This window comes from Canis lupus, chromosome 37 (assembly GCF_048164855.1).
Source record: "Canis lupus baileyi chromosome 37, mCanLup2.hap1, whole genome shotgun sequence".
NCBI classification, from domain to species: Eukaryota; Metazoa; Chordata; class Mammalia; order Carnivora; family Canidae; genus Canis; species Canis lupus.
The window spans coordinates 13243133-13269019 of NC_132874.1; the positions used below are offsets into that span (position 1 = coordinate 13243133).

Below are 25887 nucleotides of genomic sequence, written 5' to 3' on the forward strand. Positions count from 1 at the left end.
TCCACCCCGGCCGGCACCCCCGCCCCGCCCTGGACCTTCCGGCACCCCCACCCCCCACCACACCTTTCCTCTACGGAGCTCTTCCCTCAAAATGGAAATTCACCGGAGAGAGAAGAAAGAGCAGTGCAAACTGATAAAGTGTTGAGCAACTGGTACCCCATGCTCCTGTGGCCACTGCCGCAGCGCGCACGGAGCTGCCAAGGGACACCATACCTCCCCCTCCTCCTGGCCCTCCTCCTCCTCCTGCTCCTCCTCCTCCTGGCCCTCCTCCTCCTCCTGCTCCTCCTCCTCCTGGCCCTCCCCCTCCTGGCCCTCCTCCACCTCCTCCTCCTCCTCCTCCTCCTGGCCCTCCCCCTCCTCCTCCTCCTCCTGCTCCTCCTCCCCTCCTCCTCCTCCTCCTCTTCCTCCTGGCCCTCCTCCTCCTCCTCCTCCTCCCCTCCTCTTCTTCCTCTTCCTCCTGGCCCTCATCCTCCCCCTCCTCCTCCTCTTCCTCTTCCTCCTCTTCCTCCTGGCCCTCCTCCTCCACCTCCTCCTCCTCCTCCTGGCCCTCCTCCTCCTCCTGCTCCCCCTCCTCCTGGCCCTCCTCCTCCTCCTGCTCCTCCTCCTCCTGGCCCTCCCCCTCCTGGCCCTCCTCCACCTCCTCCTCCTCCTCCTCCTCCTGGCCCTCCCCCTCCTCCTCCTCCTCCTCCTCCTCCCCTCCTCCTCCTCCTCCTCTTCCTCCTGACCCTCCTCCTCCTCCTCCTCCTCCTCCCCTCCTCTTCTTCCTCTTCCTCCTGGCCCTCCTCCTCCTCCTGCTCCTCCTCCCCTCCTCCTCCCCCTCCCCCTCCTCCTGGCCCTCCTCCTCCACCTGCTCCTCCTCCCCTCCTCCACCTCCTCCTCCTCCTGGCCCTCCCCCTCCTCCTCCTCCCGGCCCTCCCCCTCCTCCTCCTCCCCCCTCCTCCTCCTCCTCCTCTTCCTCCTGGCCCTCCTCCTCCTCCTCCTCTCCTCCTCTTCTTCCTCTTCCTCCTGTCCCTCCTCCTCCCCCTCCTCCTCCTCTTCCTCCTGGCCCTCCTCCTCCTCTTCCTCCTGGCCCTCCTCCTCCTCTTCCTCCTCCTCCTCCTCTTCCTCCTCTTCCTCCTGGCCCTCCTCCTCCTCCTCCTCTTCCTCCTGGCCCTCCTCCTCTCCTCCTCCTCCTCCCCTCCTCCTCCTCCTCCTCTTCCTCCTGCTCCTCCTCCTCCTCCTCCTCTCCCCAGCGTTGCTCCACCTGGGTCTGCTTTCCCTCCCGCCAAATCACACCCTGGTCCCACGTGGGGCACCAGTAGGAGAGACTTGGGGGAGGGTGGAGGAGGGGGTCTTTGTGTTCTTATGATAAACAACAGGATGCACTTGCAACCCTACAAGGCAAAACTCAACTTTCAGGCTGCGTTGTGAATCCCAGCGGCTGCCGCTGCTGCGCATCTCCCGTGAGCCTACTCTGTGCCAGCAGCCTGCCAGGCGCTACAGACCCAGACCGTGCACGGCCCTTCCCAGAAGAGAGTGGCGAGGCTGACCTTGGCACATGGCTAGGCGTCCCTTCTTAAGGAAATTCTTGGAGAGGGAGGAAAAATACTAGCAGACCCACCGTCAAGCTGCCTCTAAAGGACAGAGCTACAGAACAGCTACCGTGGGGTGAGTGAGTCATCACCCCATCCTAGGTCTTCTTGAAAGATGAGCTACAGAATCCAGAACCCACAGTGTCTTCGTGTAGACCCTGGGGAGCATGGCATTTATTTTCTGGCATTTGTGAATCACCAAAGGAATGTCAATAACTTAAAAAAAAATCCACGGTAACTGACATTTTCTGGGTTCGCTACCTGTAAGCCATAAAGCAGAACACTGTTATTACCAACTGAAGCCGTACATATTAATCAAGGAAAATATAACATCCATTTTATGGTGGAGAATAGAAACAGCTTGCTCCTCAGGAAGGCTGGCCAGTTTCCTGTAACAGGAACATTGGTACTTCCAGATGAAGTCAAGAGACAAGGTCTTTCCGACAGACTGTTAAGCAGTTTGGCAGTATTTGTCAAAATTTAATGCACAGGGGCGCCAGGGTGGCTCAGTCGGTTGCACGTGGGACTCTAGGTTTCCACTCAGGTTGTGATCTTAGGGTCGTGATCTCAGGGTCGTAAGATCAAGCCCCAAGACAGGCTCTGAGCTCAATGTGGAGTCGGCTTGTCCCTCCCCACCCCACAGCCCTCCTCTCCCTCTCTCTCTCACTCAAAAATAAATTCCTTAAGAAAAAAAATTTTAAGATGTACATACCTTTCACCCTGCGATCTCAATTCTTAGAAATCTGTTGTGCACAAATACACAAGTGTGCAATTACAGATGGACAAGGATGTGCCATGCAGCAGTTTTGTAATAGAAATTTGAAGCAGCTATTGATATCCATCAATAGTCACATTGCTAAACAACTTTGGCACATTTATACCGTATAATACTACACAGCCATTACAAATAATAAAATATAGGGGCGCCTGGGTGGGTCAGTAGTTGAGCAACTGCCTTTGGCTCAGGTCGTGATCCCAGGGTCCTGGGATTGAGTTCCGCATCAAGGTCCCTGCAGGGAGCCTGCTTCTCCCTCTGCCTCTGTCTCTGGTTCTGTGTGTGTATGTGTGTGTGTCTCATGAATAAATAAACAAAATCTTTAAAATATATATATATATATATATATATATATGATACATAGAAAGATACTGGTTTCTTATTTTAAAAAGAGGGGCTGCAAAACAATGTATATGGGGTGATCCATTTCTGCACAAGAGATTTTCTAGATAGATAAATAGGTAGACACATAAACTTGGTCATATAGATAAAGATCTAGAAGAATACATACCTAATTATTAACAGTGGTTAGCCCTGAAACTGGGGTAAGAACTGAAGGAACTCTTTTTTTTTTTTTTTTTTTTTAATTTTTATTTATTTATGATAGTCACAGAGAGAGAGAGAGAAAGGCAGAGACACAGGCAGAGGGAGAAGCAGGCTCCATGCACCGGGAGCCTGACGTGGGATTCGATCCCGGGTCTCCAGGATCGCGCCCTGGGCCAAAGGCAGGCGCTAAACCACTGCGCCACCCAGGGATCCCAAGAACTGAAGGAACTCTTACTTGTTACTACATACAGCTCAGAATTATTTGGTCTGTTTGGTTTTTATTCTTTTTTTTCTCAATGAACAGGTATTAGCAATTTTTCAATGAAGAATTAAAAAAAGAGCCCTACTAAATGCTTGTTGACGGAAACATTACTGCTTGGCTGGGAACAGAATACAGAACAGTGAAGGCCTACTAAGTTGGCCAGCCCTGCCCTCAGATGCCAAAAGCTTGAAAAAGCCCATATTGGGCCTCCAAAGTGTGAATTCCTTAGTGACCTGGTTATGCCTTATTCTATGAGTTATTCTTACAGACAGACATTCACTTTCCTCAAGGAGATTTAGTTTTATCTTAAGGTCTGCTCTATTCTAGCTTTTAGACAAAATGACAAAATTGTCAGGAAACCATCCTTCTAAAATTTGTCACCTTACCTGCCAGTGGATATATATCATTTGAACAGGTTATGTGGCAGCCATTAATCCAATGTAGTTAAGTCAGAAATGAAGGTACTCAAGCTGAAAAATGTTTCTGTGGATGCCTGACTAGCCTTTCTAATTCTCAGCCTTTCTGAAATCTGTTAAATGATAAACTTACTTTCCTAAAAAGATTTTCCAGAGCTGCATAATCCAATTCAGGGGCCACTAGAAGCCACATGAGGCTGTTGAGCACTTAAAATGGGGCAAGTCCAAGTTGACATATACAGTAGGCACAAAATACACACCAGATTTCACAGATTTGGAACAATAACCCCAAAATATCTCATTAAGAGTATTTATAGTATGTATTATAATGATTTTAATATGTTGGTTTAAATAAAATCTATTATTCAAATTATTACATTTCTTCTTTTCACTATAACATGGTTCCTAGAAGGTTAAAGATTAAGTATGTGGCATATTGGCTAGTTCTGTTTTAGAATGACTGTTTCTGCTAAAATAGCATCAAAAAGTCCAAAGTTGGGGCACCTGAGTGGCTCAGTGTTTGAGCGCCTGCCTTTGGCTCAGGTCGTGATCCCAGGGCCCTGGGTTTGAGTCCCACATCAGGCTCCCCGCAGGAAGCCTGCTTCTCCCTCTGCCTATGTCTCTGCCTCTCTCTCTGTGTCTCTCATAAATAAATAGATAAAATCTTAAAAAAAAAAAAAAGAGGCCAAAGTTAACTGTTCTTCTTAATTTTCAGTTAAAACAAAATATAATTACCTCACTAGTGCTTCCCAACCCATAGATATGACGTAATATAGCATTTTATGTTATATAATGTCAACTTATTAGAAAAAAAAATTATATACTGACATTAGCTCATTTGTTTATATTTTATAAAAACTTTACCGCAGACAGTAAAGCTAGATGACCCGGGCCTGAATCCTAGCTCTGCTGTTTATCAGCTACATGACATGAGCAAGCAGTTTGATACATCCAGTCTTCGGTTTCCATATCTGTAACATGGAGGTAATAATGGTACTTATCTCACTGAGTTGTTATAAGAATGCAATAAATAAGTGCATGAAAGACTTAAATTATAATGCCTGATCATATAAATGCTGAGTAAATTTTAGTTTTTTTCCTTATACTTTGCCTCTGCTGTTTTCTGATGCTATAGCTCTGATATACATAGTCTATTAACCTTCAATTCAGGTTAGTCTATATTTATAACAAATCTTTCATCTTCCTTTAAATAAGCTGATTGGAACTGTGGCTGAGCCATCAAAATTTAATTCTCCTCAACCCAGAACTGGTTATAAAATTACTATCAAAATCAAAGAGATATTTTAATCTATTTTAAGTTAGCAAAATAAGCAAGAAATTTCAATGACCAAATCAGCATTCCATGATCATTTAAATAAATATTAAAAATTCCAGGTTTAACAAAATATAACAAATATCCTCAAGTGGTTTATATTCTGTTTATGATCATCAAATTCCTGATGTGTAAAATAAATAAGATATCGCTCATGAAACATTTGTATAAAAATGTTCCTGTTCTAATAATTTGGCATCTGTCTTCCCAAGTCCTTCTTTCTCAGTTATAAGTCATAATAAGAGTAATATTCATTACACACTGGGTACAAGGTCATGTAGGTGTTTAGTAGGAGAATGACTAGACTCTTTAACCACACACTAAGAAATATCTTTAAATTATTTGAGAGCTTGAGCTCAAACATGTTTTATTACATTAAGCCATGGGTTTTGGAATAGGCAGAGAGAAAAAGCAAATTTCAATGTGTCCTCATTACAACCTCATTAAGCCACTACTCTTCAGCCCCTGCCTTCTGGGCCTGTTCTGACATTGTTTAATGAGGTGATATGAATGCATTCAAAACACGTAGAAAAAAATGCTTCTGTTGTCTATGCCTTAAAATTAGTCTTCTTCTTGAGTAGTTTTAAAATTTGATTGGCTCTAACCATTCAGAGAGTTTAAAAAAAAAAAAAAAGAAAAGAAAAGAAAAGAAAAACAAACACCCTGTCAAGTCTATAGAAGCTGAAAAATCCAGAACTCACAAATTCCTTTCTTCCAATAGCCCCGCCAGGACACCAGACAAATCTGCTCTAAAAGGCAAATATTGACATATTTGCAATATCCCTGCAAGGAGGGAAAATGCACTCCTTTATACACTTCTCCTGAGCAGTATGAATATCCTTGCTCAAAGAAGGTGTATTGGTGCCTTGAATTAAAAAAACACCTGTGGCCATACAGGAGCCTTTAAGTCATATTTGTTTCAAAGGCTCCGGAAGATGCCCAATTTACATTGTCAATTCCTCCATCATAGTGAATCTCTTAGAGAAATAAAAGATGCAGCCAAATCGCAAGCATTTCACCTAACTTGAAATGAGGTCCCTGTACGTGTTGGTTGCCAAAGATTATAGACTACCCTAATGGCTTCAGAAAGTAAAGAAATAAAAAGACATCCAGCCTTCTTATCAGTGCCAAACACTTCCATAACTGCTTATAGAACTGAAGGAGACTAACTTCTCCCTGCAATTCATTCCACAGAGATAAGATGAATTTTGAAATTACATTGCTACTTAACCAGGTATTGTGAAAAATGTTGTCAATGTTGGTAGTGGCGATATATTTAACGACTGGGCTCACGGACGTAATACTAGCATGAGAAAGTTGTTGCTAATTAAAGAAACATCCTCTAAGAATTCCAAAGAACACAGCCAAAAGGAGATGGGATTGAGAAGCACTGTCTTAGACATCAATTATTATCCCCTTGCGTTTATTGTGCAAGTTCATTGAAAAATATATACAGATTATTTGCCAATGGGGAAAATGGCAGGTAAACAAAATTAGAGACACGAATACATCACAGTTCTTTGCCAAGAGCTCCCTATGGAGAGATCCAACATAATATCTCTGCCAGAAGTATAATTTGATATTGATCAAATCACATTAAAGTAAACTTTTGCTGTCCTTTTTGATCTGGTTTAAAGAAATTTTGTTTGAAATAAGTGAACTCCCAGCTTTGTTCAAAAATTCTGTATTCATGGAGATGGTGTAAAGATGTTGCTTCCTTTTCTTGAGTCCTGAAGTAGAGGCTCACATGTCTTTTCAGGAGTCTCTGGCATCAGACCTTCTCCACACTCAGCTTATCTTGTTTCGGTGCCAAAAAAAAAAAAAAAAATGTGTCAGCATATCAATCAGATCCAATATTATCTGTTTTGAATTCATAGTTCATTTACTTATTGATCCCTGACACAGCTGCAAATTAGCTCTTAGCAAAATGGAAATGATTTGTTTCTAGTTTCCTCATCTATAAAATGAGGGTATTGAAGCCTGCCCTTGTCCCCAGTAATGGATTTCATAAGTTTGAATTAGATCATTTAGTAAAGCTCATTGATCAAAGGTTCTCTGTGACTCTAATGCCATAATACCATTGGAGCGAGAGCCTAGAAGAGGTATCAAAGGGAAACTATGCATCGTACACATCATTCTAATAGTAAAATTATTTTAAAGGCCCTCTTTGTGACTAGATCTTTTGAACATTATGAATGAGGAATTTGACCCCATCAAAGGCAAGCCAAGGGTGTTATGACCAGACAGACTCCTTGTGGCTGAGCTACGCAACATGTCAAAGAAAGGACGCATGGCGCCATTTCCACGGATGCCTCACCATCACTTTGAGAGCATACCTTGCTTTGCTAAATTGGCAGAGATAACCGAAAATAACCAGATGCAGGCTTGTTAACTGTAGCCAGATGTGGCAGAGAGATCTTGAACAAGCTCTTTAGCGGGGTAGGGTGTACTCTAGGCAAAGGGCAGGTTAGAGTTGCCAGATAAAATACAGATGAGCAATATTTGGGACATACGGATACTAAAATGTGTTCTTTGTGCATTTCTGAAATCCAAATTTAACTAGACACCCTGCGTTTTCATTGGCAAAGTCAGGCAACCTGAGGCAGAGCACAGGGAAGATTTCAACAGGGGCAGATGCAGCTCCTCTTCTAGGGGGCAGAACAACAGCTCTAGTCAACACGATCATAGTCATGGCTAATAATGGCAGTGCAGCTAAGTGCTTGGGCGAGGAAATGAGGATAGATGTAGGGAGGCTGGGGAGAGGAAGAGCACAGTTATTAGAACTGGGCACAAGATCAAGACCACACGAAGAGCGAAGCTGATGCTGACTCCCAAATCATTGGGCCACAGGTGTGGGTCTCAATGCTCCTGCCTCCAGACCATTCACAAAACCAAATCCTCCAACTGGGCATACTTCAGATTTCCCAGAGGTGTATCAAATTGCCCAACAAGGAGAGAGTCTGAAAAACCCACCCCAAAGCCTCACGCAGGCACTGCCACCACAAATGAGCAATTAGCAATCAGCAGTTTTTGGAAGATGATTCTAGTTTAGGGAGAATGGATTTGCCATGACCAAGATGAAAGCAGGGAGGCCCACAATACACTAGAAGGGTAGACGAGGCGAGAGAGGCTTGTGAGTTGGAGTAGACAAGTGGTGGCAGCCGAAATGGAGAGAAGGAAAAAATCAAGAAGCATTCTGGAGGAAGAACAGAGAAGGGGGTCTCCTTTAAGGGGTCTCCTCTAGGGCATCAGGAAGAAGACAGTGCCAAGAACACATCCTAGGTATCTGGCCTGCCATGAAGGATTCCGTGTTGAGGGAGAAGTCCCCGGCAATTAGATGATCTCTTCTGGCAAAAAAAAAAAAAAAAAAAAAAGCAGAAGCAGGTGGAAGTGGATACAGCTGAGATGTCATGCTGCACAACTAGCGTCAACTGTGCTGCCCATCCTGGGACAAAAGGAAGATAAGGAATGCAAAGAGAGAAGCAGAGACAAGAGTTCTGTGGCCCCCAAAAGGCCGATGAGGTTGTCTCACAAGTTCTCTTCTGTTCTTTGAACCCAACAAGTACATTCCCATCTGAGTCCCCAGCCCTGCTCTTCCCTAACTTGGAATGCTCTTCCCGGGGATCTACCTCCCTTGTGTCTTTCAGCTACTCATTCAATGTCACCCACTCAAAGAGAACTTTCCCAACCACCCAATCTAAAACAGCACCGACTTTCTCATTATCACATGGCCCTCTTTTATTGTTTTCCAAACGCCATCTTCTAAATTGTTACCGGTTAACGTTATGTACTGGCCACCACCCCACTCTCTAGAATGCAAGCTCCCAGACGGCAGGACTTGCCTTCCACCTGATGGTGGGAACCCAGTAAACACCTGGTAAAGGGTTTCTCAGCAGATGGCTTCCTAGTTCCAAGTTCTGGTTGACAGGGAGCCAGCCATAGTTTGTTTCCTAGCCAGCTCCTTATAATAACCTTTTCTTTTCCTTCATCTTCTTCAACTGGCTTCTTTTCCTCACCAACAAAGGGGCTATACCAGGACACACGCAGAAATCTAAATCAGCAGAGGGGCTGGAGGAAGGCTGGGGAATGAGCCAGATATGTCAACCTCTAATAAGGAGAAAAGCCACAGATTTAAAAAAAATTAGAACAGTCAAGAGAAAAAGAACCCACTAAGATATTAATGTACTACCTGTTGATGAACATCGGCCGATTCAAAGATTTTATTCTTTTGTGCTGCCTCCCTTCCATGTACAATCTCTGGGCTGGGCCAGAGACCTAGAGATAAAGCAGGGGCAGCCTAGCCATCGGGAAGAGCAGTCTGAAGCGGGCAGAGAAGGGAGAGTGTGTCGGTGGCAGCACAGGTGGTAAGCACTCTGTGGCAATCCACAGATCATGCTTCAGGCCACCAAGGAGGCAATTTTCCCACTGGCTCTCAAAGCAACAAAGGAAGGGAGGTCATTCCAGGTAGAGGTAACAACAGATGCAAGGCTCTAAGGTGCTGAGCTAGCATATCAAGTTCGGAGACCTTGATTCGGTGTGGCCAGAATTCAGGGTGTTTATGGGCTCGTGGCAGGAAATGATATTGGGACAGTAGTAGCAAAGAGCAGATTGGATGGAATAGTGTAAGGAAAAGTCATTCTCTTTAGTAAAATTAAAACCCAGGATAGTAAAATCTATAAGCTCTGGAAAAATACTTTCCTGGTGAATAGGACCTCACAGAGCCTAACTCTGTCCCCTCCTGGATTTTCCTGCCCCCTGCAGTATTAACTCAATATTATTAACAGTCCTAGAGATCCCTTGTCCTTCCAGCCGAGAAGCTGAGACTTCATCCCCTAGGTGACCACAAACACACACACACCCTTCTTTAAATGCTCTCTTATGTCCTCTATGAGATTGCCTTCAAAGGACCTTACAGCTGACCAGGATTAATAATGAAGTGTATTGGAAGTTAAGAGGCCGGCTGGTCCCAGGCCAGGTTCCCATGGATGGATATCTAGTGTCGCCAAGACCAGCGCGATTGTTAGCCTCATCAATGACAGCTTGCCTGAGAGAGGCAGGGAGCCAGGAATCCTCCAAGGCGGCCTGTTGTGTAGGCTGCTGGAGACTGTGGAATCACAGGGGGCTTCAGTTAACTCATCTAACAGGAAAGACATTCATGAGAACAGTTTGACTTTAATAAAAACAAAACCTGTGCGTTGGCAGGGTACTCGGTCCTTTCAGAAACTCACTTTATAGGGGAAAGCTTGGGTGAACTTTTTCATCTGCCGTTTGTACTGGCCATTTGCCACATTCTATCAACTCAATTTTTAAAATACTTAAGTTTCAAACCGCCCCCCCCCCTCCTCACCTTCATTTCCATAACCCTAGTAAGGGCTTTACTATATTGTATGTGAAATGTCATGATAGCTTCTTAACGGGTCATGTGACCCCAGGCTCCCCAACCTTTACTCATTCTCCCGTTGTTGCTGGCTTGAGCTTCTTCAACACTCCGTAACTCCCCATTTCCCCATTGCCTATAGAATAACAGCCTTTCCAAGTCTTTTGCTCTCCATAAGCTGGCACTAACTTATTTTTCCCATGGTAATGCCTGCTACATTGCCTTCATTGCCACAGCTAAACTAAAATAGAGCTTCTTTTCTGGAATGGCAGGTTTATTCTGCCTGGATTGCCCTTTTCTCTGACTCTGCTCAGGTTCTAAGATTACCCACCTTTCAAAGTTCACTTGAAATGCCAGCCCCCATCTCCATGAAGCAATCTCCTACCCTTTTTTTTTTCTTTTTAAGATTTATTTATTTATTTATTTATTTGAGAGAGAGGGAGAGCACAGGAGTGAGGGGAGGGTCAGAGGGAGAGAATGAATCTTCAAGCAGACTCCCCTCCGAGCAGAGAGCCCAACATGGGAATCGATCCCAGGTCCCTGAGATCGTGACCTGAGCCAAAACCTGGAATTGGATGCTTAACTGACTGAGCCACCCAGGCACCCCAATCTCCCACCCTCTTGGTGGGATAGAATCTCTCCCACCTGGTACCTCCCATAGCACATGACCTAATATCTCTCTTGTAAAACTTACTACCTTACATTTTGTGCTAGAGTGGTATTTGCATATGTCAGGAATAAAAACTCCCAAGCCACATAAGCTGGATGTCTTCTCTTTGAATCCCATGCCATCCGTAGCACGGCATCTTTCCTCCGGACATGGTATCGTGCCCTCCACTGGGAGTTTGTTGAATTAATTAGTTAAGCATTTCATCCCAGGTAGAACTTGCATTTGGGTCATTGCCATGGCATTGTGCTTAGCCATCAAATGCCAGTGAAGAGTTTGTTTTGTCATTCTGCTCTGTACGTACGGGAGGTGGTGCTTGATTGTTCTGGGTTTTGGGTGAAGGCAACCTGAAGAGGTGCCAGTTTGTAAAATGTGGCCTGGAAATTAACTCATCCTGTTGCTCTGACAGCGCTCTCACTGGCACCAAAGCACAGCTTTGGAGTTGCAATCTGAGCTTCCTTTCCTGTGTCCCTAATTACTCACATGGGCTTCTTTTGTTGGAGGTTTTTTTCCTTTCTTGGACTTTTGCCCTGTTTAACAGCCCTGAACACCCTAGCGCTAGAAACACATTTGTTCCATCAGCTTTTACTCCGAAAGGACTTTATAGGATCAATTTGTTTAAGCAAACTTTTAATTTGGTTTTGTTTTCTCTTCAGGGACTTTATTTGTAAAACTGGGATGTGTGCGCACAGAATCAGATGATTAAAGAGATTGAAATGCCAGGGAGCAGAAAGATAGCTCAGCCTCAGGGGACACGGGTACAAAATAATGGCATATACCCCAGATGGTTGTCTTGACTGTTTTCACATTTGTGGCAGCAGACCGTTAAATTATTCAAATACCTGTGTCTTCATCCATTTGGGCTGCTATAACAAAAAGACCTTATACTGGGTGGTTCCAACAATAAACATCCCTTCCTCACAGTTCTAGAGGCTAGGAAGTCCAAGGTGGAGGGGTTGGCAAATGCATCTTGGTGAGGGCTCACTTGCTAGTGCACAGACAGTGGTCTTTTTGCTACAGCCTCAGATGGCAGACGGGGAAGGGATCTCTCCTTGGTCTCTTTCATAAGAGCATCGATCCCATTCATGAAGGTTCCACTGTCATGACCTCAGCACCTCCCAAAGGCCCCGCCTCCTAATACCATCATCCTGGGGATGAGGCTCCAATATATGAATGTTAGGGGGACACATTCAGACCATAGCACCTTGTATCTGGTAGGATGCTTTCCATGGCAAGGAAGGAAATAACCAAGTAAAAGTAGTTCAGATAACAGGTGTTTATTTCCTAAAACAAGACATCTAGAGGAAGACAATTCCACAAGAAGAGAAGCCTCATAACACCAACAAAGGATGAGCTCTTGTTATCTCTCTGCTCTCCTCTCCTAGGAAGCTGGCAGCGGCAGCTCTTATAGTCACAGAATGGTCATCGTGGCTGCAAACTTCACATCTCCACTCAAGTGCCTCCAAACAGGAAGAAGTGGGATGGCTCAGAAGGACTTTCTCTTGCTCCCTTTGATCAAGGAAGAACACCTTTGCCAGAATTCCTCAGCAGCTTGAGTCTTAGTGGACTGATCGGGGTCACAGGTTCATGCCCGGGCCAATCACAGCTGGAGAGAAATTCTAAAGCCATGCTTGGTGTAGGCCAATGACATCATGCCCTGGAGGCGGGCACATGGCCAGATGAGACCAGCGAGCAGGTTGTTGGGCCGGCAACCTACTGCACCTGTCAAGGGCTGCGTCGTACTCTCCGACTGGTTCAATACGCATAAGGTGCTTTATAGGCAGGAAATCAGTACTGATAGGAGTGAATGAAGGACTTTCCACAGAGATCAACCCAAACACAATCAAATAATGGTAATAACTGTTATTGCTATTATTTCCATCATCATCATCATCATCATCATCATGAAAAGGATGATGAAGAAGAGCTGAATCTATAAAAGCTAGACAGTCAAAAAATAAAATAAAATAAAAGCAAGACAGTCTGCCTGATTTATTGTTTTATGGTCCTGAATATTTTCACATACTGTTACTGAAAGTGTTTATCTTATGTTTACTTCCATTAAGCTGAAAGGCTCTCGCTATTCATTCTTTTCGCGTGGATCGCTAAGTGAGTAGTGGCTTATGTATAGTGGCTGGGCCTAGAGGCTTATCCTGCCTTCTGGGGAAATTCCTACCAATCTGTCCATAACCCAGAGCTGTCACTCAAACTGAGTCACCAACCTTTGTCACTTCCTGCTAGCCAGAGGACAGCTGTCATTCACCTTTTATCACTGCTTCACAAGGACACTTCTCTTGCATTCCTCCTTTGTATTGTTGTTCTTTCTCACCCCAAATTCACTCTATCTACTTTTTCAGGGGTTGTTCTTCCCCTCGCGTCTGGCATTCACACGTTTGCTGACAATGTCCTTGTGAATGTCATTGCCATCTACACTTGCCCACAGACATATGAATTCCCCTGAGGGGTACCTGCAAGATTACCAATCCAGTGCGAGACTACAAATATCAGAGTGCTCTTTGAAGCAGGGCTCTACTTGGAGCCATTCAAGAGACAGCAGTGGGAATGAACAGAGCAATTGAGCAATTTCCAAAGGATGACTGAAGTGCCAGGCTCAAGGAAAACTCTGAAGACCGTGGGCCAAACTGGCTGCCAACATCGTAAAGAGACAGGAGGAGCGCAGAAGCTGTCGGAAGTCTGTTCCAGAAGGCTGACTTAGGTAAACAAGGGGATGATGCCTGCGAGATGGCTCTGAGGAGGAGCAATGATGGGCAATTTGATCATCCGCTACTACCAAAGGCTTTCTTTGATACTCAATGACTTTAAGTCATTTTAATAGAATGGCAGTTTCCTTCTGGTTTCTCCTTATTCCCCACTGCCTGCCACCGTCCACCCACTGCCTCTCTAGATGTAACAGCGAAGCAGAAATGGAATATGGAGTACCTAATCGTTTCTCATATGAGAATCATTCTAACTTCAGGCAAAAGCTTTCTGCAAATTTAGTCCCCTTGAAATCTTCTTGTAATACATAATGAAAAATGAAACAGGCCCTATTTCGTGGGCACGGTTGCATATTATTTCACTTTACTTCTCACAAATTCCCAAATCCCCAACCAATTTCATTGCCTGCGCCTTCATTTTCTTCTCTGTAACATTCTTCCACCAGCTCTGCGTTCTGACCTACCTCTCCTTCCAGATTCAAAAATAATAAAGGTTAGAAAAAACTGTCTTCCCATGTACGGCGATGGCTTGGATTGTGTCCTTGCTAACCCTGCTGCACCTGGTTGCTATGATGCAATGGAGAGTCCCAGATAGGGAGCAGTAGACAGAGCTTCTGTGCCAGTTCCCTGTAAGCGTGCCCTTTTTTCCTCTATATAAAATGAGGAAAAGATTAGCTAGGTGATCACACACACAGATTTCTCTCTCAGAAGCAGAATTCCTATGACTCAGAGTAGGTTTGGGACCCTCCTAGTTCTACCCAAGAGATTCTAATGCAGCCTCTCACAAGCTAGGCGACCTTGGCCAAGATCCTTCATCCCCTGTATGTCTACAGTTAAATCCCCCTAACTGTAAAATAGAAAAGATTAAAATACCTACTTCATGAGATTGTGGTGAAGATGACAAGAATTAACATATGCAAAGTGCTTAGAAGAGTACCTGGCAAATAAATTCTACAAAACGAACTGTAGCAGATTATGGATTCCTTTTTTTTTTTTTTTTAACGATTTTGTATTTATTCATTTGAGAGAGAGAGAGAGAGCATGAGCCAGGCATAAGCAAGGGAGAGGGGCAGATGGAGAGGGAGAAACAGGTTCCCCACTGAGCAGGGAGCCTAACTCCGAAGCTCTATCCCAGAACCCTGTGATCATGACCTGAGCCAAAGGCAGATGCTTAACCCACTGAGCCACCCAGGTGCCCTTGGATTCTTTTCTTTAACAGCTTTGTTGAGATATAATTCACCCATTTCAAACATATAATTCCATATATTTACAGAGTTGTGCAACCTTCACTAGAATCAGTTTTAGAACATTCTTATGACCTCCAAAAGAAACCCCATATTCTTTAGCTATCAGCCTCCCAACCTCCCTCATTCCACCTCCAGCCCTAGGCAACCCCTAATCTACTTTCTGTGTCTATAGATTTGTCTGTTATAGACATCTCATATAAATGGAATCATAAAATAAGTGGTTTATTCGTGACTAGCTTCTCTCACTTGGTGTAGTGTTTTCAAGAGGTACCTATGTTGTGACACGTATCAGTACTTCATTCCTTATTATTGCTGAATATCACTCCATGGTATAAGTATATCTGTTCATCAGTTGATGGACATTTGGGTTGTTTCCACATTAGAGCTATTATGAACAATGCTGCTATAAACATCCATATACAAGTTGTTGTGTGAACAAACATTGGCATTTCCCTTGAGGATAAATCTAGGAGTAGGACTGCTAGGATCTATGGTGACTCTATGTTTAATTATTCAAGGAACCACCAAACTGTTTTCCAAAGCAGCTGCATATTTTTCATTCCCAGGTAGTAGGGAATTTCTACATATCCTCACCAATATTTGTGGTTTTCTGACTTTTTGATTCCAGCCATCCTTATGGGTATAAAGTAGTATCTCATTGTGGGTTTGATTTATATCTTCTTAATATCTAATGATGTTAAACATCTTTGCATGTGCTTAGCACCTATTTGTAAGCTATGGATTCTTATAAAATACCTTGTGTCGATGCCTCAGGAGACCTTATACCACCAGAGATACCTTGAGAGCAGATATAGATCCTAGGTTCCCATGAGAGTTTGAAAAGATCCTCTTCATACAACTTGGCCCTTGCAAGATGAGGGTACTGGCCATGTTCTTAATGTTATACCAATCAAGGAAAACTAGAAAAATATGATAGTACCTCTTAAGTTCACCAGGCTCCTGTTTAGCTTCTATTTTTCCACCCAGGCCTCTTTTATTTCTATGAAAAATTCTTATTTCAGTGTCTTCCAAAGGCTCCAATTACCATAATTATAAATTCTGCTCCCTTGACATCTTTTTCCTGTGTGTGAGCCCAACCATTAAAAAGTATGGAACATTTATATCTTTCATAATACACACGGAAGTAATCTATACATATTGACTAAGAAGGTCAAAGTCTTACCACTTCTCAAGAAGGAGCCTCCTTACACAAGCCAAAGAAAGCAGTTTAAACTGAATTTATAAATGTGAACAACTTAATTTCCTCACTGGTCAAATGAGATTCATAATCTCTAATTTATGGAGTACTTGTGAGTATTAAATGAGATGTATATAAAGCATTTGTGCTAGACACATAATAAATACAAAATAAAAGGAAAAGTATATGTATACCCGTCAATCAGTTTATGCCTATTTTAAATTATTCTGTCGAAAATCACCTGCAGGTTGACTCTCCAGCCTCGTGGGGTTGCTGGTATACATGGGGGGGGGGGCACCCCAAAATACAATTTGCTGGGAGGTTGGGAAATAAGAAAGAGACAGAGACTGCAGACCCATAGAGACCAAAGGGACAAGACTGAATTTCCAGAAGAACTTCCATTTTACAACACTTGAGTTGAATGAGTTGAGTTGAATGAGACCACAGAAGACACTGAGCGATCCAGGAAGCCCCAGGCTACTTGCCCTCCCTGCCCGGCCTTGACTGTTCCTTCAATGTTGCTAGAGTTCTTTCAAGCCTCAGAAGAAGAATCTAAAGAGAGCAAAGTTCTCCAGCTCTGAAGAGAAGAGCCATATCTCAGACAACTAAACGAAGCATCCTCCGAGGATGTGGTATGCTGTCTTCCACTTTCCTCCCTTTTACCATGGTTTTACAACACAGGCTGACCCGGACTGGCTGGGCCAGGTGGGTTAGCAGAGTGATCACTTGCTGCCATCTATGGGTAGGACATGAAAAGTGACCAAAGGGAAAATGAAAATTTCTCCTATCCATTAGTGCACGTTCAAATGTAACTCTATGGAGAGTACCAAAGAATGTCGTTTGCTTTTACACTGATTTTCCTAAATGTGGAAATATGAGAAAAAAAAGATTTAGGATTTCTAGCAACCCTGCAACAAATACCTTCAAATCTGCCTGAGACGAGTGATTCACAGATAATGCTATTGACTTGAAAAACTAATCATTTCTGATTTGTCTGGCCCACCATAGCCTTTAAGTAGGAGCAAGTTAAAAAATAGAGATCAAGTTAGGTTAAGGTATTTTTTAATAACCAAAATTGTCTTTGTTCTAACTAAAAATAAGCCCATCAAAACCTATTATAACAGAGGTCTATTTGTCATGGTTACCATGGAATTAGAATCTTTGCAATTATTTTAAAATAGTACTTTCTCTCCACAGCTAGAAACTTCTGCATACGGAGACAGGAGAACCAGTTTTAATGAGAAAAACTCAATTGTGTCCTGAAATATTTATACCAGCTTTGCAATTAGGTATAAAACATTTACCAGTTCTGCCTCCAAACACATCCTTGAAAAAGATGGAAACTGTTATCTCTGATTCACCAAAAAACAGAAGAAAAAAAAAACTTGTTTTGACTTATCTGGTCTGCTAATTTTAGACAAATTAAAAAATCCGAGGTAAGTGAATAGAACAGGAAAATAGGAAATGGCAACTTTTTTTGGAGAGATTGAGGCAGACAAACTGTGCACACAATTCTTAAAGCATTCATCATATTCCTGGTTGATAGTCTTCTCTCCTAACTAGATGTGAGGTCTTTGAAAGCAGCAGTGGTATTATATATTGTATATTGTCCTTGTATATTCTGAAGCTATTCCTAGTGCCTGAAGTTTTAGCAATAAATATTTGTATTTAGTCAACAAAAATGTATTTTCTAGATACTTATTCCAGGTATCATCATAGGTAAAGGGAAAGAAAGATGGATGGATTTTAGTGTGTGTTAAAAACTGAGTGTTAACTTCAGCAATGCAGGCATAATATAATATAACCGTAGCTTGTTGAATGAATAAGTTCAGATAGGTCACTTAATGTGACTAATAAGTTGGCCATGGTGTAGCCTGCATTACTAAGATGTAATGCAGAAAAGCTAAATTTTGATGGGATATGTCAACTATGTACAGCAGGTGATTACTTCCAGCTGAGGAAGGGTAGCAACTGGTGGGGTGGGGGGGAGTGGAATCAGTTCTCATCTATTTTGTTTACAGCTGTATCTTTAGCACTTGGAACAGTTCTCAGGACACAGGGCTCAATAAATATCTAAGAATGAACATTATTATTATACTTTCCCATTAGAGCCTTTTTGTGGCACAGTTGTGAAAATGAGGCCTTCAGAGAGATGGAATGATCCTCCCACGGTTATTTAACAAGAAACTTTTGGAATTCCAACTGGTATCCAAATGCTTGATTTCTGAGATCCCAGGGTATGTCATCAGACCAAACCGTGTCATATGCTCAGATCTCGGATTCCAGTCTTCTTGACACCAGCAAATAAATACACACAAAGCAGCAAATATAATGAATCCACAGCTTCTTCACCTGCCTTCCTTACTGTCCACCTTCTGTCTGAGACTATCTGAAGGGTTCCATGATCATCACTGAATTACATAACCATCCAAATGAGATTGTTCTTCCATCTGTTAAGGGCCATCAGAGCCCCCGTGCAATGAATTTCAATTTAAGGAGCTTTATGTCCCATCTGGAGCAAGAGGATTCATTCCTATATAAGAGAAAAAAGATCATTGTGATTTTAACCTGGTTTTAATGGAAATGACTCAATCCAAACCTTAAAATTTAAATGATGTTTAAATATTGCATGTCTCAGCGCACTGAGATAATGATCTTGCCAGCAATTATTTTCAAAGTCCCATTTTCACAGCAGTAAATGCTCATTAAAAATAAACCATATATACAAGAGCGCTCACTGCAGCAGTATTTGTAAGAGGAGAAGACTTGAAACCAACCCAAATGTCTATCAAAGGAGATGACACAAAGAAATTGTGCTGTGTTCATACCGTGCAGCTATTAAAAAGAAAGAAGGAGGCCTACATGTGCCAGTGACAAGATATTTAACATCTATAAATAAGTGAAAAAAAATGCAAGATGCAAAACACTATGCATGTTTCTAATGTTGGTAGTTACAGCAATAAATGTCAGTATGTGCATATCAAAAAATCTGGAAGTGTATACAAAATAAAGACAGTAATTTCTCTGGGAAATAACATGAGGGGGCAATTTGATTTTCAACCTTATTCAAAATCATCACATATTGCTTCCTTAATTGAAAAAGACTTCTATCTCCTTTTAAATATGAGGTGTAATAAATACATTTCGCACTAATAAATTGAAAATTTCAAATGAAAGTTTACATGAAAATGGAATATGCTCCTTTCAAACAGTTACTGTGTGCTATAAACACTGCATTGTTTATATTCTTCAGTCCACTGATTGTTAACATAGAGAGCCTTTATTCATAATTCTATTGTGACAGCAGAAAACTAGAAACACCCAAGTGCTTGACAGAGGAATAGTTAAATAAACGGCCACTCCCAATAAACTGTTATGCAGCCATTTAATAAGAAGATTAAGAAGACTATGAAACACTATGAAATGCCCACGTTAAGGGTGACGGTAATGATAATGATCATAATGTGAAGAGTAAATGGCAAGACACAGAAGTGTCTATTCAAATGCGTGCAGTAGGATCTCTGAATGGAAAATATAACAAAAAGAAATTTTTCCAGAGCTAAGAATAACATTGTTTAGATGGTGGTCCCCTTGATTATTTTCCTTCCTTATACCTTTCCATGTTTTCCAATTTTCTAAGTAACCACTTACTACATTTATAATGGAAAATAATGCAATCACTCCTATCGATGGGATATTGTAAATAGCAACATTCTTCTTACTGGCATGCCATACAAATTTATTCACATTTTTCTTTCATTCTACCGTTGGGTTCATTTTTTCTAAAAAATGATTTCTAGTCCTACGGCTGCCCCTAACTTTCCCAGTGCTTTGGAGTGCACCACCAAATTCTCCACTCAATAGCTGTAAAATTAGACTATTTCATTAGGCTAAGTGAGAAATCAAAAAATTTATGAAAAATGGAGTTCCCACAAAAGGAGCCCTATTTTTCTAATGGCTAAGCACCCAGGGCTTATCACAGAGATCCATAGGCCAACAGCAGAAGAGCTGGGTTCATCACAATTCAGACATCACAATTTAGACATTGTGAATTTACTATGTTGAGCTAGAATCTAAACTTTAGTCTTAGAATTTTCCTAAAATAAAGGGAATAGAAATAGGCTAATAGGCTGTGTGCCTATTAGATAGCTATTGTTACCTTGTTTGACATACAAAGAAACGAACATACAAAGGGGCTGAGAGAATTGCCCAAGATCATGACTAAGCTGGGGTTCAGTCCAGGGTGTGTGAATCCCACTAAGATTTTGTAGGGCTGAGAGGTGAGGTTTCAGAGGGATGAATGATTTGTCCAAGGTACACTGCCAGTTAGCAGGAGGCCGACCCAGATCTGTTGACACCACTCATACATTCACTTCACATTTTCCTCTTTCTATATTTTTACAAGTTCATTATCATCAATTATCAGTATTTTCCCTTCTCATTTTATTTTAGGTTTCCCTTTCATTTCCTCTCTTCACTAATTTGCCTCCTGGGAGTGTTTGTGGACCTGATATTTCAGTTCACTAATTAATGGTTCAACTACATGCTTTCTGCTCTGTACCCTATCTCTTGAGTTTGATATTGTAACCATATTTTAATCTATAATCAGTATATCCTTCTATGTACTGTCTTGTCCTTACATCATGTCACGGGCATTCTCTTATCTCTTTGAGGATCTTTATCTATTTGGAACTCTTGATCTATTCAATTATTTCCAATTCCTATAGTAATGCAATAGCCAAGACAGGATAGGATATACTGCAGTAACAAGTATTCCTGGAGAGTTCAGTGGCTAACTCAAAGCTTTGTTTCTCACTCACAGGCAACTACCCTCTCTCACCATGATCTTGTCCCTCAGGTATACTTTTAATTCTCTGCCCCAGGCATTGTTCTTCAAGGTGTTTTCCTGAGTGTACTCATCTACTATTCAAGGTCTGGAGGGAAAGAAAGAGGAAGGACCACTCAGTAGTGGACAGGTAGGCTGGCTCCACTGCCTTCCTGACATTGTCTCTGCCCCATGTCTGCGGCACAGGACAGAAGCTGATGTTTATCCACAAAGAGGCAGGCTGTGATTTTCCAAGGCCAACAGATAGGGGTTGGGGGGGATCCACGGGGAAGGTGTGCTCAATTTGTCCCAAACTTTTGTCCTTTGCCCCTATTCCATTTCTTCCCCAGCAACTCTCACAACCTCTTTCTCTCCCTAGGGGTTTCTTGCTCTTTGTTTCTCAGATTCACATACTGTTTTCATTTCTCTGGCACCTTCAGAGATAGGCTGGGTTCCGGGAGGGAGCAGAGGCCTGTCCTAGGTCCCTGTTTTATCAGGCTCCAGAGTCCAAGGCATTTCTACTGCAGCATTTCTAATGCCTCCTGAAATTGATAAGATCTCTAAGATAGTGAGCTTTTCCAGAGAACTCTGGACTTCCTTTTTTTCCCATCTTGCAATAAGGGTACATAGTACTAGCACAGAGTGAGCATTAAAAATATGATAACTTGACTTAAATATTTTCCTATGTACCGTCTTGTCCTTGCATCATGTCATAGGCATTCTCTTATCTCTTTGAGCCTCTTTATCTATTTGGAATTGTTGATCTATTCAATTATTTCCAATTCCTATAGTAATGCAATGTGAAGAGGGAACCACTTCTCCTAAAATGTGCAGCTCCAATGAATGTAGCCACACCTAAGTGGATTTTAACATTCTTAGAGGAAGCCTAAACTCAGTGCCCCTCCCCCCCAACCTTTTCTCAAGCTGTTGTTCAAATTTGAACAGTTTAGGAGAATGGGACAGGAGGTCAGACACAATAATCATGAGGTGAGTTGATTTCCTAGTTTGCACCCTGCCTGGGAAGTTGAGTTTTATGAATATAATTAGACACCGGGAAGCAAACAAATGACGTATTGCTGTCAGCAATTTTTGTTATCAGGGAAGGTATGTATGATTTGCTTATGACATATGCCTAAAATAAAATCAATATAAGCACTACAGTCCCAAAAGTATCACCTAAACTACAGTTAAAAAGAAAGTCTGGTTTCTCCAACCATGTAATTGAATCACAACACGTAATTGTAAAAATGGAAAGGTCAAATTACTTTTTTCTTTTTTCTGCCCAAATCCCCACTGTAACAGATGCTACTGGTTACCTAGTTCAAATTCACCCCCTGCTTATTGGTCCCTTACGTATTTCAAACGATAGGGAATGAAAACCTCAGAAATTTGCTTTGCCAATCTACCTTGCAGCCAGTGTGGCTTAACAAGCCAGTTTTGGCCAAAGGTTTGTAAGAGAGATCTCCCTGGGGGAGCAGGGATTATAAACCTGATAACTGGCCACTCCTAAGACTGCCCTCCCCATTCTTCCACTTCTTTCCTGCCTTCAGATGCAGTCACCACATCTGGACCTGTTGTATTACCTGGCAAGCAGTGCAGCTTAGCAAGAAAAAGCAACATGATAGGGAAGGCAGAGCAGAATGATAGTAAGAAGTCTTTTTTTTTTTTTTAAGATTTTTTATTTATTTATTCAAGAGCGACACAGAGAAAGAAGCAGAGACATAAGCAGAGGGAGAAGCAGGCTCCTCACAGGGAGCCCAATGTGGGACTTGATCCGAGGACCCCTGGATCATGACCTGAGCTGAATGCAGATGCTCAACCACTGAGCCACCCAGGCATCCCTATTAGGAAGTCTTCTTAAAGTGTCCTTAAAGGCACCGTTGAGGTGCTTCACCAAATTTGGAAATGCTTGCCCTCCAAACTTCTTGTGAAGTAAGATAATTAGATGCATCATAGCTTGAGCAACTATTCATCAGTATTATTTTACTTGTGGCCAAAACTATGCCTAACATATGCCCCCTAAAAGGGAGCTGTCATTATCAAAAGGAATAATTCTGAATCTCTGTAAACTGATAAAAGGAGTTCAATAGGCATGAACTGTACTTCAATCCTTTTGTCTTCAAAATATAAAGAGATTCATGATCAGGGTTTTTAGATGGTCAACAAGCCAGGCACTGTGCCAGGCCCTTCATGTGCATTACCTACCTACAATTTCTTTTGGTGGCTTGCCTCACAACATGGAAGAGCATCTGACTCAGAGAACTACAAAAGCTTAATGAGAAGAAAGTTGCTCTGGGAAGCAATATATTTTAATAGTGACTCTGATAAAATATGATGTGAGGAGAGGAAAATAGCCAAGAGTCTATGAAGGATAGTGACTAAGAGTGCAACAGAGTGTTCAGGTCTTTTCTCTGTTGACCCTACATTGACAATCAGGATCCAAAGGTAGGACAAGCAAGAGTTAAGACTTTCGCTTTTTAAAAAAAAATTAAATTCAATTTGCCAACATATAGTATAACACCCAGAAGACCTCCACTTTCTAAGAGACCTGCCAACAATTAGATGTCTTTCTAGTCTACTAAGGATGCAGAACTGGGCCCCACCACTCTCCACTACGCCCCAAGAGGACAGGGAGAAGGAATCTTTAGAGTACTGGCGAAAGTAGTGTCAGGGGGAAAAAGCTTTCTTCTTCGCCATCGCCCTGAAGCAAAGTGGGAGGTTCCTCAAGAGACTCTCTCACTGGGATTGACGGTGCCTGCTAGAAAGGGTAGGAAAGACTATCTCACTGGAGAGCCCAACATCTGCATAGAGAACAAATTCATTGGTTAAAAAAATAACTGGAGGGGTGCTTGGGTGGCTCGGTCAGTTAAGCGTCTGCCTTCAGCTCAGGTCATGATCCCGGGGTCCTGGGATCAAGTCCCACATCAGGTTCCCTGCTCAGTGGGAAGCCTGCTTCTCTCTCTTCCCCTGCCTCTCCCCACCACTTGTGCACCCACACACACTCTCTCTCTCAAATAAATAAATAAAATCTTAAAGAAAAATAATAATTGGAACCCATAGTGACAACAGAAAGATTTTTTAACACCAAACCTTTTTAAGACAGTTATTCAGTGAGAATAACTGTACACTGTAGAATGAGAACTGTATTCAGTTTACTATAGTTAATTTAATCACTATTATATATCACAGGTATAAATAACAGAGCAGTGCCCGATCTTAACCACGGATCCCTCCTTTTAGCATTTGATAAAATGCATAGGAAGACAATTATTTGCTCATCCTCATCCCTTTTTATTGGCACACTGATTTCTCACTATCTCCAATGGGAAAGTCTCTTAGATCATGGCCCTTATTATAAGTGGCAGAAAATTATCCACCTCATGATAAAATTGCTAAAAACTCAGACAGGATTAAAAATTTTTCCCTTGCTTAGGGGCCCCCGGGTGGCTCAGTTGGTTGGCCACCTTCCTTCAGTTCGGATCAGTTATGGGATCAAGCACTGTGTCGGGCTCCCTGCTCAGCTTCTCCCTCTCCCTCTGCTGCTCCCCTGTTTGTGCTCTCTCTCTGTCAAATAAATAAATAAAATCTTTTAAAAAAAATTCTTTCCCTTGTTTATAAAAGTATATATAAAAAAATAAATAAAAGTATATATATTGATTACAGAAAATTGAAGGAAAGAAAAACAAATAAGAAGCTGTAATAAATTATATTACATCACTTAAATCCCACCAGGTGAAACCATTATTAACATTGTCTTATTTTGGGATCCCTGGGTGGCGCAGCGGTTTGGCGCCTGTCTTTGGCCCAGGGCGCGAGCCTGGAGACCCGGGATCGAATCCCACATCAGGCTCCCGGTGCATGGAGCCTGCTTCTCCCTCTGCCTATGTCTCTGCCTCTCTCTCTCTCACTGTGTGCTTATCATAAATAAATAAAATAAAAATTAAAAAAAAAAAACATTGTCTTATTTTTCCTATAGGATTTTTTTTTTCTTATAGGATTTTTTAGTTGAGTGTTGGTGTGTGTGTATATGCAGGCACATGTGTGTATTAAGTAAAATTGGGATTTACTATAAACTGTTAACTATTTTTTCCTTTTATTATTATATTGTGAACATTTTCCCATGCACATAACTATTCCTTAAAAACATGACTCTTGTATTTAAGGATTGTAAAGTATTTCACTCTAAAATTGAATTGCATTTCATTTAACCTTTTCCTTATCATTGAAATTTGATCCATTTCCAATTCTTGAGTATTCTAAATAAAGCTCCAATTGCATATTGTTAAAATAACTATAATAATGACAAGAGTGAGAAGGGAAAGCAGAAAGAGCAGCTGAGGGCCAGCCTGTCTCCCATCATTTGGCACAAGAACACAGGAATGCCCTTCTCTGCAAGGAAGTCATCTGTGCACCATTTTCTATTATGATCCACTAAAGCAAAGAATCCCAACAGCAAAAGCCTGGGTGTTCAGGTAGTGGCAAGAGCTAAACAGGGGTACAGTCAATCAAACTGGAGCTAACTCTCCGGCATCAGAGAATTGTTCACTGGAGAGATCTCCAAGTTCTCAAAAACAAACAAAAAATATTTAAGAATTCACATAACCTAAACGAAGCCAGCATTTGGATGCTGCCACTCGGCTGGCCTCAAAGGCCAGACTGTGGCAGTCAGAAAAACAGAGACCACAGTTTTTTGTTGGAATCTTTTGGATATTCTATCTATAAAATCATGTCATCTTCAAACAGAGACAATTTTACTTCTTCCTTCCTGATTTGGATAACTTTTATTATTTCTTGCTGATTGCCCTGGCTAGGACTTTCCAGGACTATGTTGAGTAGGAGGTAAGAGTGGGCATCCTTGTCCTATTCTTTGAGTAAGAGTTCTCAACCTTTCATCATTAAGCATAATGTTAGCTATGAGCTTGTCATATGTGAACTTTATTATGTTGAGGTATA

The 25887-nt window shown here is 42.1% G+C and overlaps 1 protein-coding gene and 1 long non-coding RNA gene across 6 annotated transcripts in view; one reads left to right on the forward strand and one right to left on the reverse strand.

Annotated features, from left to right (window-relative positions):
• RNF182 (ring finger protein 182) overlaps window positions 1-233 on the reverse strand; it is a 62921-nt gene extending 62688 nt beyond the window's left edge. The window contains exon 1 of one of the 3 annotated variants that reach the window (XM_072814287.1): window positions 64-233. The gene's annotated coding sequence lies outside the window, so the exon portion shown is untranslated. The remainder of the gene's footprint in view (window positions 1-63) is intronic. The other 2 variants (XM_072814290.1, XM_072814288.1) reach the window with 2 other exon arrangements.
• LOC140626474 (uncharacterized) lies at window positions 10-19556 on the forward strand. 3 transcript variants are annotated; one of them, XR_012025651.1, is made up of 5 exons: window positions 10-152; window positions 1399-1647; window positions 4440-4554; window positions 17307-17545; window positions 18219-19556. It is a non-coding gene; the product is annotated as an uncharacterized lncRNA (long non-coding RNA). The 3 variants fall into 3 exon arrangements; XR_012025650.1 differs by lacking the exons at window positions 10-152; window positions 1399-1647; window positions 4440-4554 and adding an exon at window positions 16601-16741 and having other exon boundaries at window positions 18219-19549; XR_012025652.1 differs by lacking the exons at window positions 10-152; window positions 1399-1647; window positions 4440-4554 and adding an exon at window positions 16658-16814 and having other exon boundaries at window positions 18219-19550.
• Window positions 19557-25887: the final 6331 nt, after the last annotated feature.